The following is an 11,708-nucleotide window of genomic DNA, read 5'->3' on the forward strand; positions in this document are numbered from 1 at the left end:
GAAGGCTTGACAGCTGTAATCACTTACTTGTGAAAAAAAAAACTTGTAACAAGTTAGAAGTTTACTATAATTGATAACTCAATTATAATTGGTTTAAGTATCTTTATAATTTTGTTTAAAGGTCATCTTATGTGACCTCCTGTAGCAGTCTCTACTGCAGGATCTTCAGACCAATTTTAGTTAAAATATATTTTGAGGGGGTCGGGCAGTGGGTTAAGCGCACATGGCTCTAAAGCACAAGGACTAGCATAAGGATCCCAGTTTGAGACCCGGCTCCCCACCTGCAGGGGAGATGCTTCACAGGTTGTGAAGCAGGTCTGCAGGTACCTATCTTTCTCTCCCCCTCTCTGTCTTTCCCTCCCATTTCTCTCTGTCCTATCCAACAACAACGACATCAACAACAATAATAATAACTACAACAACAAAACAACAAGGGCAACAAAAGGGAAAATAAATAATAAAAAAAATTAAATATATATATATTTTTAAATCAAAATATATATATATATTTTATTTTTAACTATTTTTACTTTGGACTTTAAACAGACTCAGGTTACTTAGAGAGTTAACACATGTTAGTGACAATGTTTTTTTTTTTTTTTTTAACATTTACAGTTTTAGATTGATGCCAGATTTGTTGTGGGTTAATTTCCACAAGATTAGTTTACAGGGCACTTTTGGGGGCCCTCCAAAAGTGTCCTGTATAGAGACTTTGTATTTTAATTTTGGAAATGTATTGTCACATTAAATATTTAGACTTTAACCTTAAATAGTTAGTTACTTTTATCAAATTAATTTTACCTTGCATGGTAATAATGTAGCTTCAAAGTTACACTTTTAACTGTTAATGTTTACAAAACTTGAAACATACACATAAACATTTAGTTATAACACACAGGAGGAAAAAACTTTTGTTACGAAGACATATAATTTTAAACACGAATTTAGATCTGTCTTTACTCACACAGTTTAAGACTAAGCCTTAGCTTTACATTTATACCAAGACTTATATATAAAAAAAAAAAAATCAAAAGAGGAAAAAACAAAATTTTTGGACTGTTTCTGGATGTCTCCAGAAACCATGGCTGCATCCAGCATTTTTATATAAAGTCAATTAAGTTTCAGAGTACTCTGAGCAAAATGGGTCATACAAAAAATTTTGGTCATCCAATTCACTTACTCTCAAAACACAACTGGCCAGTCATATCATAATATATTTAGAGAAGGGGTAGTAGAGAGGGCTCTGTGAACCAGATTTTTCAGATTCTGCCATGCCGTACTATGGGTCCTAGGGTGCATCCTGCAGCCATTCCTCTTGCAGTGTTTCTTGTTCCTCAGGGATAGCAGTGCCATCATGTGGGTATTGCTGGACATGGCGGGCAGCAAGCCATACAGGTTTTGAGTATCTGCAGAAAAACACATGCAAAACCCCTCCCCATGATCAATAGGGGGTCAGGCCCTTTCCAAGTTTTATCGAGTGAGTCTTTCCATTTGATCTTAATAGCTGGGAGGGTGGATGGTGTTTTCCAATGAAGAATAATAGGAGGTAGGTCCGAGTTTTTGTAAATATTAAAGAGATTTAATGTAGTTAAGGCTTTTGCTAGCTGGATATTGGGGGGGTACATTCCCCCTTTATCTTTATTTAATTGAGCCTTAAGGGTTTGATGGGCTCTCTCGACAATGCCTTGTCCCTGTGGATTATAGGGAATGCCTGTAGTGTGAGTAATATTACAGAGGGAACAAAAATCTTTAACTTGTTTGCTGGTAAATGTAGTTCTATTGTCAGTTTTAAGTTGAAAAGTTATGCCCATTACAACAAAACAGGAGAGCATATGGCTTATATGCTTTTTTGAGCTTTCTCCCATCTGAGCTGTTGCCCACATAAATTTAGAAAAGGTATCAATTGAGACAGACTCATATTTTTGTTTGCCAAAGTTGAATATGTGGGTGACATCAATTTGCCAAAGAGCATTGACTTTTAAGCCTCAGGGGTTAACCCCAAGAGTTTGAATAGCAGATGTTTTGATTAGGCCTGTACAGGAAGAACATGTAGCAAGAATATGTTTTAACTGTGCCAGAGGAATATCAGGAAATCGAGCTCGAAGACCTTTAAGATTTACATGGGTTAGAGAATGAAAGTCAGCATGGTTAGAGACAGAGGCTAGGAGAATTCCTGTGGAGGTGAGGTGGTCAGCTGCAGCATTCCCTTCGGACAGGGGACCAGGAAGGGGGCTGTGGGAACGAAGGTATTAAACATACAGTGGTTGGGTTCAAGAACAGAGCATAGAGGCAATTTGAATTAAGAGAGGAGAAAGTGGGTTGTCATCAATTCTCACTTCAAAAAAGGTTGAAGGATTCTGGTACAGCTTTTAATGCAAGGAAAACAGCATAAAGTTCTTTGTACTGAGAGGAATTATCAGGAAGCTCAGCAAAGAGAGGTTTAGGGTATTTCTTGTCTGGATAATATATAAGGGCAGCAGCTCCCTTTTTTCCACCATCAGTGAAGACTGTAGGAGCATAGGGGATGGGATCTTGAGAGAAAAGTTTAGGTACTACTAGAGGCAAAAGAGGTAAAGAAGCTAACAATTTATTAGAAGGAAAATGATTATCTGATTGTCCTGGAAAACCCATTAAACTTATGGAAAAATGAGAATGGTGGCGTATGAGTCACTCTGTATCTGTGAGAGAAAAGGGAAGAATAATTGAATCTGGTTCCCTTCCTAAGACCTGTATGGACCTATTTCTTCCTTGGCGAACCATGAATGCTAAGGCATCTATCTCGGTAGTCTCTGGAAGTCTTGGAGCTCCCCCTACTGGTGTATGAAGTCACTCGAGAACTCATGCTTCTGCCACAGTGACTCCACTACTGTGGGGGTGGAGTTAAAGATTAGAAGGTTTACCGGAGAGGGAGGGGGAAGAACCGAATGATATGCATGTCTTGGAGGGCATGGTTAACCCTTTCCAGTGCCAAGGAGGCTTCAGGAGTTAACATACATTTGGAGGAAGGCTGTTTGTTTCCTTTTAACCAATCAAACAGCGGTTGGAGGCAGCTAGTAGGCAGATAAAGATACTGCCTAAGCCAATTTAAATTTCCAAGAAAAATTTGTAAAGAAGCAAGAGTGAGATTAGAAGGAAAAGTAACACAAGGTTTTAAGGGACGAATCTGCCTTAGAGAAATCTCTGAACCTAAGAAAGATATTGGAGGAATTAGCTGTACTTTCTCAGGAGCCACATTAAGGCCGCTTTTCTTTAAGGCAGAAATAAGAAAATCACGGAGGGCAGAGAGATCTGTATCTAATTCTCCCCATATTAAGACATCATCCATATAATTAAGAACTTTAAGACCCTTATGAATATATGGAAAAAGGGCAGATTTAACAGCCTCTTGACAAATTGTAGGACTATTGGCCATGCCCTGGGGCAGTACCACCCATTCAAATCTATCAGCAGGGCTGACATTATTAATAGAAGGGACAGAGAAGGCAAAACCCTTACAATCTTGTGGGTGCAAGGGAATAGAGAAAAAAACAATCCTATATATCAATAGCTATGATTGGAATTCCAGTGGGCATTGCAGATGCAAGAGGCAAACCCCTTTAGGGGGAGCCCCAGACCTGCATGGTTTTATTAACCGCACGGAGATCTTGGAGGAGGCACCATTTTCCCAAGCACTTCTTAATTACAAAGACGGGGTATTCCATGGACTCCAGTAATGGCGAATGTGTCTCAAGGACAATTGCTCCTGGACGAGCTCCTTTAATATTTCTAGCTTCTCCCTAGGCAAGGGCCACTGTTCCACCTAGACAGGCTCATTAGAAAGCCAATCAAAGCAGGGAATTCTGTTATGAACAGTGGCAGTTAGTATTGGGGGTGCTTGTCAGATCTAGAAATCTCGCAGGAGTGGGCATGGCACCCTGCAGAGGTGTCTGAGGATATTACTACATCAAGAGATTCCAGCAGATCTCTGCCCAATAAGTTGGTGCTAATATCAGCTATCAAAGGATGAAAGTGTCTGCTTGTCCCTTCCGGGTCTTCCCACATAAGCAAATCTCATGTGAGAAAGTCTTGGTTCAACTCTCCAACGCCATGTAAATGGGGTCCTTGGAGGAGTTCCCAACTCTGGGGAACCTCTGTTTGTCTTAAAATTGTCTTGTCTGCCCCTGTGTCAATCAAACGCTTAAAAGGAATATTACCAATCCTTACTGTCATAGTAAGGTGACCTCGTTCTAAAACAGGAGTGGCCCACAAAATCTCAGGCTCTGAATTTGCACCATTTGCTTGCTCTGCCTGCCATTTTTACACTGGGAGTTCCCACATGCCTCACGCTCCTCCTCCTACTTGCACTCTGCTGTTGTTACATGGTGTGGTGGGCGGAGTGACAGGTTGGTGGGCGGAGTGACAGGTTGGGTCCCGGGCTGGGCTTTTGTTTATGGAAGAAAGGTGCAGCGCCAAGCAGGTGGCCTGCTCGGCTCCCTCTTGAGGGTGGGGCTGAGGGTTGCCCCGGGCCTAGTTTAAATCCCTGTTTAATTCTAAATTCAACAGGAGCGTGCCATTTCTATGAAACTTGGACCAACAATCTCTCCTCCAATGAAAACCTTTCTAGTGTCTAGGACAAGGCGTTCATGGCCTCTGGCTCCCTGGCTGGAAGCAGGGTCATGATTTATTTTCTGGACATTGGTTACACCAGTGCCCTTGGCGACCACACTGAAAGCAAGTCTCCTTTCACTTATGTAGGGTAGCTGCATAGGCCTGTGTCATAATGGGTGCCTCATAAGAGCTTGATCTAAGTTCCTGTGTGGCTAAAATCCAGGTGTCTGGGTGTTCATTTTTAAGACTGAGGCGTACCTGACGGAAATCCAGAAACATGCCATCCCAGACAATAGAATGCAGGAGAACAGGCGTCAGGATTATAAATCTTTCACTGCAGACTTGATTGTACCCTGGTAATGAATTTAGCTAGGGGAGTCCTCTCCTCCCTTCTTCTGTCCCCTTGTTGGTGGAATAGACTGGAGGTGGTGTCTCTGATAAACTGCCGGACTGTTATCAGCCACTTAATCTCTCCCTAGGCTTCCCTCTGTCCACCAGCCACATATGTTTGCACTCACTGGTGATTTGGTGGGTTCTTGAGGTCATTCTAGTCCTGGCTTGTTTCGGTCCCAGGTGGTCTCCTTTAGTATTCCTAGTTGATCCAGGAGAGGAGAGAAGACATGCTTTGATTTTTGTTTTCGAATTACTCACTGTGTGAGTGAAACAAATAATCAGTCCTTGTACTTTGCGCCACGTGTGCTTAACCCGCTGCACTACCTGAGACAAATAATCAGTCCTAAAGCTACATTTCAGAGCTCAGGGTTGAACAGAGATGTAACTCCCAATTGAGAGACATCTTCAGAATGAACAAGTCCATACCCTAACACTTCTTCCAGGATGAGACAAGTTGTATTCAGGATGGTATGGCCTTTGACACCCTAAAACTTATTTGGACATCACGACCTTTGAGTTTCTCTTCAAAGATTAGCTCGAACATACAGTTTTAATCTTTTTATTTATTTATTTATTTATTTTGCCTCCAGGGTTATTGCTGGGGCTCGGTGCCTGCACTATGAATCCACTGCTCCTGGAGGCCATTTTTCCCCACCTTTTGTTGCCCTTGTTGTTACCCTTGCTGCCATTATTATTGTTGTCACTGCTGTTATTGTTGTTGAATAGGACAGAGAGAAATCAAGAGAAGAGGGGAAGACAGAGAGGGAGAGAGAAAGACAGACACCTGCAGACCTGCTTCACCACTGGTGAAGCGACCCTCCTGTAGGTGGGAAGCCAGGGGCTGGAACCAGGATCTTTCTGCCCTTCCTTGTGCTTTGTGCCATGTGCATTTAACCTGCCGTACAACTGCCCGACCCCCAATTTTAGTCACTTTTTAAAAACATACTCTGCCCCACTAGGGAAAGATAGAGACATACTGGTAGTACAGATCGACATGCCAACACCCATGTCCAGCAGAGAAGCAATTACAGAAGCCAGACCTCCCACTTTCTGCACCCATAATGATCCTGAGTCCATGCTCCCAGAGGGAAAAAGAATAGGGAAGCTTCCAATGGAGAGGATGGGATGCAGAACTCTGGTGGTGCAAATTGTGTGGCATTCTACCCCTTAGACTACGGTCTTATCTACCATTATTAAATCAATAATAACAATAATAATAATAAACACTCAACACTTATCCAATTTTTCAGATACACGAGTAAGAATATACACATGTGCCCAGCCTCCTGGCTTAAGAAGTACATTGCAGGGCCCAGTCAGCAATAGTGCACCCAGTTGAGAGCACATGGGACAATGTGCTAGGACTCAGGTTTAAGCCTCCAGTCCCCACCTGCAGGGAGAAGCTTCAGGAGTGGTGAGACAGTACTACAGGTGTCTCTCTTTATCGCTCCCTCTCTTGTTTTTTAATTTTAAAAATCATTTTTATTATCTTTGTTAGTGACAGCCAGAAATCAAGCGGAAAGGGGGTGAGAGACACAGAGAGACATCTGCGGCACTGCTTCACCACTCATGAAGGTGGGGACTGGCAGGCCTGAACCTGGGTCCTTGTGCACTGTAACGTGTGCTCGACCAGGTGCGCCCCCACCTGGTCCCTTCTCTTTCTCTCTCTCTCTTCCCCTTGCCTCTCATTTTCTCTCTATCCTATCATATAAGATGAAAAATTTATATAAAAAGGAACTTCTATTGAATTCCTAATGTGGTGAGGCTGAGCTCAGCTGGACTACATGTGACTGTGATCACTGGCGAGGCGGCTGAGTCACTCTGATACTACAAGTTGGCTGAATGTCAGTCTGCTGGGGTGGCAGCCATGTAGCCACTGAGCTGTACTTCTCCCATCATCCAGCTGGCTTTAAGTGATGGCAACAGGTTGCCAAAGGGGGCAGGTCCATCATGGAGATCTCGTGCGCCCTGTTGGCTGACATATCTTGTCTGTCTCTCCATCTTACTGCTCGAGGAAGACTTTTCAATATATCGAAAGATTGAGAAACAGAGACATGCCATGGCACTGACACTTTCTCAATTTTTTTTTTTTTACTAGAGCACTGATCAGCTCTGATTTTATGGTGGCGCAGGGGATTGAACCTGGGACTTTGGAGCCTCAGGCCAGAGAGGCTCCTTGCAAAACCATTATGCTATCTACCCCTGCCACACTGACACTTTCTCCAGTGTAGTGGGGATCAAACTGGAACCTGAGTTAATCACAAGGCAAAGCAATACATTGTTTTTATTTTTTAATTTTTTTCATTCTGGGTTTTTTTGTAATTTTATTATTATTTATTATTGGACAGAGACAGAAACTGAGAGAGAAGGGGGAGAGAGAGAGGAAGAGAGACAGAGAGACACCTGCAGACCTGCTTCACTGCCTGTGAAGCGACTCCCCTGCAGCTGGGGAGCCGGGGGCTCAAACCGGGATCCTTGCAGCGGGTTCCTGCGCTTTGCGCCATGTGCGCTTAACCCACTGCTACCGCCCGACTCCCTCATTGTTTTTATTTTTTTAAGTCACAAAGCTGGTGATGACTTGTCATAGCAGCCATAGAAAAATAATTATAATAGGCAATATGCTTTCAAAAGTAAAAAGTATAGTTTGTCAACATTAAGACTTACTTTAAAGAAACAGAAATGAAGACAATGTCAGGTTGGAGCTGGGGGGGGCATATTAAGGGTCCAGTAATGGATCACACATCTATGGAGACTTCCAGGGTGTCAGAGGAACTCAGGATCACTGGCGTAGAATCAGCTGTGCCATCCGTGGTGCTAGGAAAACATATATTTCAGTAAATTGACTGCAAAATTGGATAGCAGTGATTCCTCTCCTGTTTATGCTCCCATTTATGGTACCTTCATTGCTATCCCAGCTCAAGACTCTGAGCTCAGCTATGTAGTTTGGCTAGTGAGATGTCAGCTCAGAACACTCTGGCCACTGTGCATTGTAAACCATGCCTTGGGGAGTCTGGCTATAGAGCAGCGGGTTAAGCAAGTGTTGCAAAGCTCAAGGACCATGTAAGGATCTCGGCTCGAGCCCCCAGCTCCCCCCCTACAGGCGAGTCGCTTCACAGGCGGTGAAGTAGGCCTGCAGGTGTCTTTCTCTCCTCCTCTTTGTCTTCCCCTCCTCTCTCCATTTCTCTCTGTCCTATCCAACAACAATGACATCAATAACAACAACAATAATAACTAGAACAATAAAGCAACAAGGGCAGCAAAAAGGGAAAAAATAAATATTTAAAAAAATTAGAAAAAAAATATCATGCCTTGATTTTAGACAAGGACAAGCAAGATTTTTTATTATTAGCTATAATTCCACACCGTTCTCACCACCAGAGTTCTGTGTCCGCTTTCCCTCCATTGGAAACTGCAGTGATTTCCCCAATGTCACAGGTATAGGTTGACTATTATCCTTTAAAATATATATATTCCCTCTTCTCTCTGTAAGTCTTGATGGAATTGGAGTTCAGAGCCATTTGGTTGTTGTTAAAATTCGGAGGCTCTAGCTGGCCAGGCTAGCTTCACGGGTGGGTAACAGAGAAGACCAGAGACATACGGCTGGGCAGGAAAGCTGTATTTCTTTATTCAGGAACAACGATTCATAAACTAAGACAAACTAATCACCAAACAGAACTCTGCTGCCTCTTTCCCCCGCAACGGCGCCAAGCACACTCTGCAACTCTCCAACTCTGGAACTCTGGAACTCTGGAACCCTCTCAGGGTTCCTTGGGGCGGGGCCAAGCGGGCCCGCCAAACTAGCAGGACTGATCCAATTTTCTTGGCGGGGGAGAGCTAGAACAACCCAATGTAAAGCATACAACAATTCCCCCTTTTCTTTTTAACTAAATGACTACAGTATCAAGGGTGTGGGGTGAACAGAAACCTATATCGTACAGGCATTTCTAAAAAAGAAACTGGCACAAACATGGAGAAACATGTAAGCAAGTAACAAGAACCAGTGTGCTGCCAAGGGAAGGCCTGAGGGGGCCATGTTTTGCCTCTGTGGGCAAAACTTTATCAGCTTAAAAAAAATTTCTTGCATCTGGGGGACGTACTTGCCTCAACAGGCATTTGCATGGGGGCGGGGAACGGCCTAGAGTCTCAAAGGCAGCTGGCTGCAATTTACTTACTATGAAACAAAACTTGTTATTAGCATAACCAAAGCACAATCTAACATTTCTAATAGAGAAGGAATTTGAGACTTTTACATATCAACAACGTCTTTTTAACCTTTTGTTCCACCCATTCAAGATGGAGACACACCCTAGGTGTGCGCAGGAAAGGAAACCTCAGGCATGAGAATAATTAGCATAGCCATTGTGCGATCTACCATTTCTAATAGAGAAGGTAATGGAGAGTTTTACATATCAACAAGTCTATTTAACCTTTTGTTTAGACCAACTTAGTTAAAATATATTGATTGTTAACTAATTTTTACCTCAGACTTTAAATGTAAGTTAATTTTATGTTTATGAGAATTACGTTGAAAACCTTTTTCATTTAACTCTCACTAGTAAGAATTTAGCCTTAAAGTTACTGTTTACCAAACTTTAAACATACACATAAACATGGTCATTAATGCACAAGGAGAGAAACCTTTGTTACGAAGACATGTCATTTTAAACACGAATTTAGATATGTACTGTCTTAGTTGTTGGGGGGGTGCATTGTCCAGTGGTGGTCTCTTGGGCAGCTTCATTTCTAGGAATTGCAGGTTGCGATCTCTGTACAAATCTCTGCGTACTCCAGCTTGTCTGCCTTCAGACCGGACCGGCAGCTGGAGATCTCGTGTGCCCAGTTTCAGTAGGGAGCCCGGGGGTCCGGGAGGTCCGGGATCGTTCCAGAATTCATAGCAAGAGGGCAGGCGGGCGGGCCAGCCTTGTAGAAGGCGTGGGCCTAGGTGCCGAGGGGTGGCGGCCATGATAGGCCGCCGCGGCCCTGCCCCATGGCCCTGCCATGTCTGCTGCCCTGCCCCATGGCCCTGTCATATCTGCTGCCCTGCTCGCAGTGACCGAGCAGTGTGGAGGGATCCCACGTCCAGTGCCCTGCGCTACGCGGTGGAGAGCCGGCTCCTGTGGGCTGGCCTGAGTGCTAGCATTGGGCTCCTGTGTGGTGGCATCGGGCTCCTGCGTGTTGGCATCGGGCTCCAGCGTGTTGGCATCGGGCTCCTGTGTGGTGGCATCGGGCTCCTGCGTGCTGGCATTGGCCTCCTGCAGGGCTGCGGGGCTGCGGGAGTGGTGCGCGGGGTTGTCTGGGCGCAGCCGGCTGGCTGGCTATTTAACCAGGTGGAAACAGCAGCTCCGTGCCTTGCCTCCCGCCTGCTGGCTCCTCCCCCTGGCTGTTCTGGGTTCAGCCGAGCGAGTAGAAACCACAGAGTGGTCAAGAGATAAATGTTCCAGAAACAGCAAAACAGTCTCGTGAAGAAAGAGCAGAGGCTTTTGGAGATCTCTTCACAAGCAGAAGAGAAGGCCATAGTACATAGGTAGCCAAATTGTCTTCACTTATCTGAGAGATGCGCAGGTCAGGTCCATGTGGGCGCCATTTATTGTTAAAATTTGGAGGCTCTAGCTGGCCGCGCTAGCTTCACAGGCAGGTAACAGAGACGACCAGAGACATACGGCTAGTGAAGTTGACCCTTCAGAATAGGTTGACTATTATCCTTTAAAATATATATATTCCCTCTTCTCTCTGTAAGTCTTGATGGAATTGGAATTCAGAGCCATTTGGTCATCTTCCCCTAACGTTTCTGCTCTTCTAGGGGCATGGACCAAAATTCTTTTTGGGGAACAGAAGGTGGGAGGCCTGGCATCTGTAATTGCTTCTCTGATGGACATGGAAGTTGGCAGGTCAATCCATACCCCAGCCTGTTTCTATCTTTCCCTAATTGTGTAGGGCTCTGGAGCAAGATTTTTTTTTTTTTAAGTTATTTTTTACTTAAGAAAGGATAAATTAACAAAACCATAGGGTAGAAGGGATACAACTCCACACAATTCCCACCACCCAATCTCCATATCCCATCCCCCTCCCCTGATAGCTTTCCCATTCTCTATCCCTCTGGGAGCATGGACCCAGGTTGCAGAAGGTGGAAGGTCTGGCTTCTGTAATTGCTTCCCCGCTGAACATGGGCGTTGACTGGTCGGTCCATACTCCCAGTCTGCCTCTCTCTTTCCCTAGTAGGGTGGGTCTCTGGGGAAGCAGAGTGGAGCAAGATTTTTTTTTTAAACATCTGCATTGTGGGAGTCGGGCAGTAGCACAGTGGGTTAAGCACAAGTGGAGCAAAGGGCAATATCGGCATGAGGATCCCGGTTCGAGCCCCCAGCTCCCCACCTGCAGGGGAGTCGCTTCACAAGCAGTGAAGCAGGTCTGTGGGTGTCTTTCTCTCCCCCTCTCTGTCTTCCTCTTCTCTCTCCATTTCTCTCTGTCCTATCCAACAATGATGACATAAATAACAACAACAATAATAACTACAATGATAAAACAACAAGGGAAACAAAATGGAATAAATAAATACTTCAAAAAATCTGTATTGTGTATTTTTTATATTTATTTGTTGTATAGAGACAGTCAGAAATTGAGAGGGAAGGGGGTGAGAGAGAGAGAGAGAGAGAGACACCTGCAGCACTGCTTTACCACTTGCGAAGCTTTCGCCCTACAGGTGGGAACCGGGGACTCGAACCTGGGTCCTT

The sequence above is a fragment of the Erinaceus europaeus genome, chromosome 21, assembly GCF_950295315.1.
Source record: "Erinaceus europaeus chromosome 21, mEriEur2.1, whole genome shotgun sequence".
NCBI classification, from domain to species: domain Eukaryota; kingdom Metazoa; phylum Chordata; class Mammalia; order Eulipotyphla; family Erinaceidae; genus Erinaceus; species Erinaceus europaeus.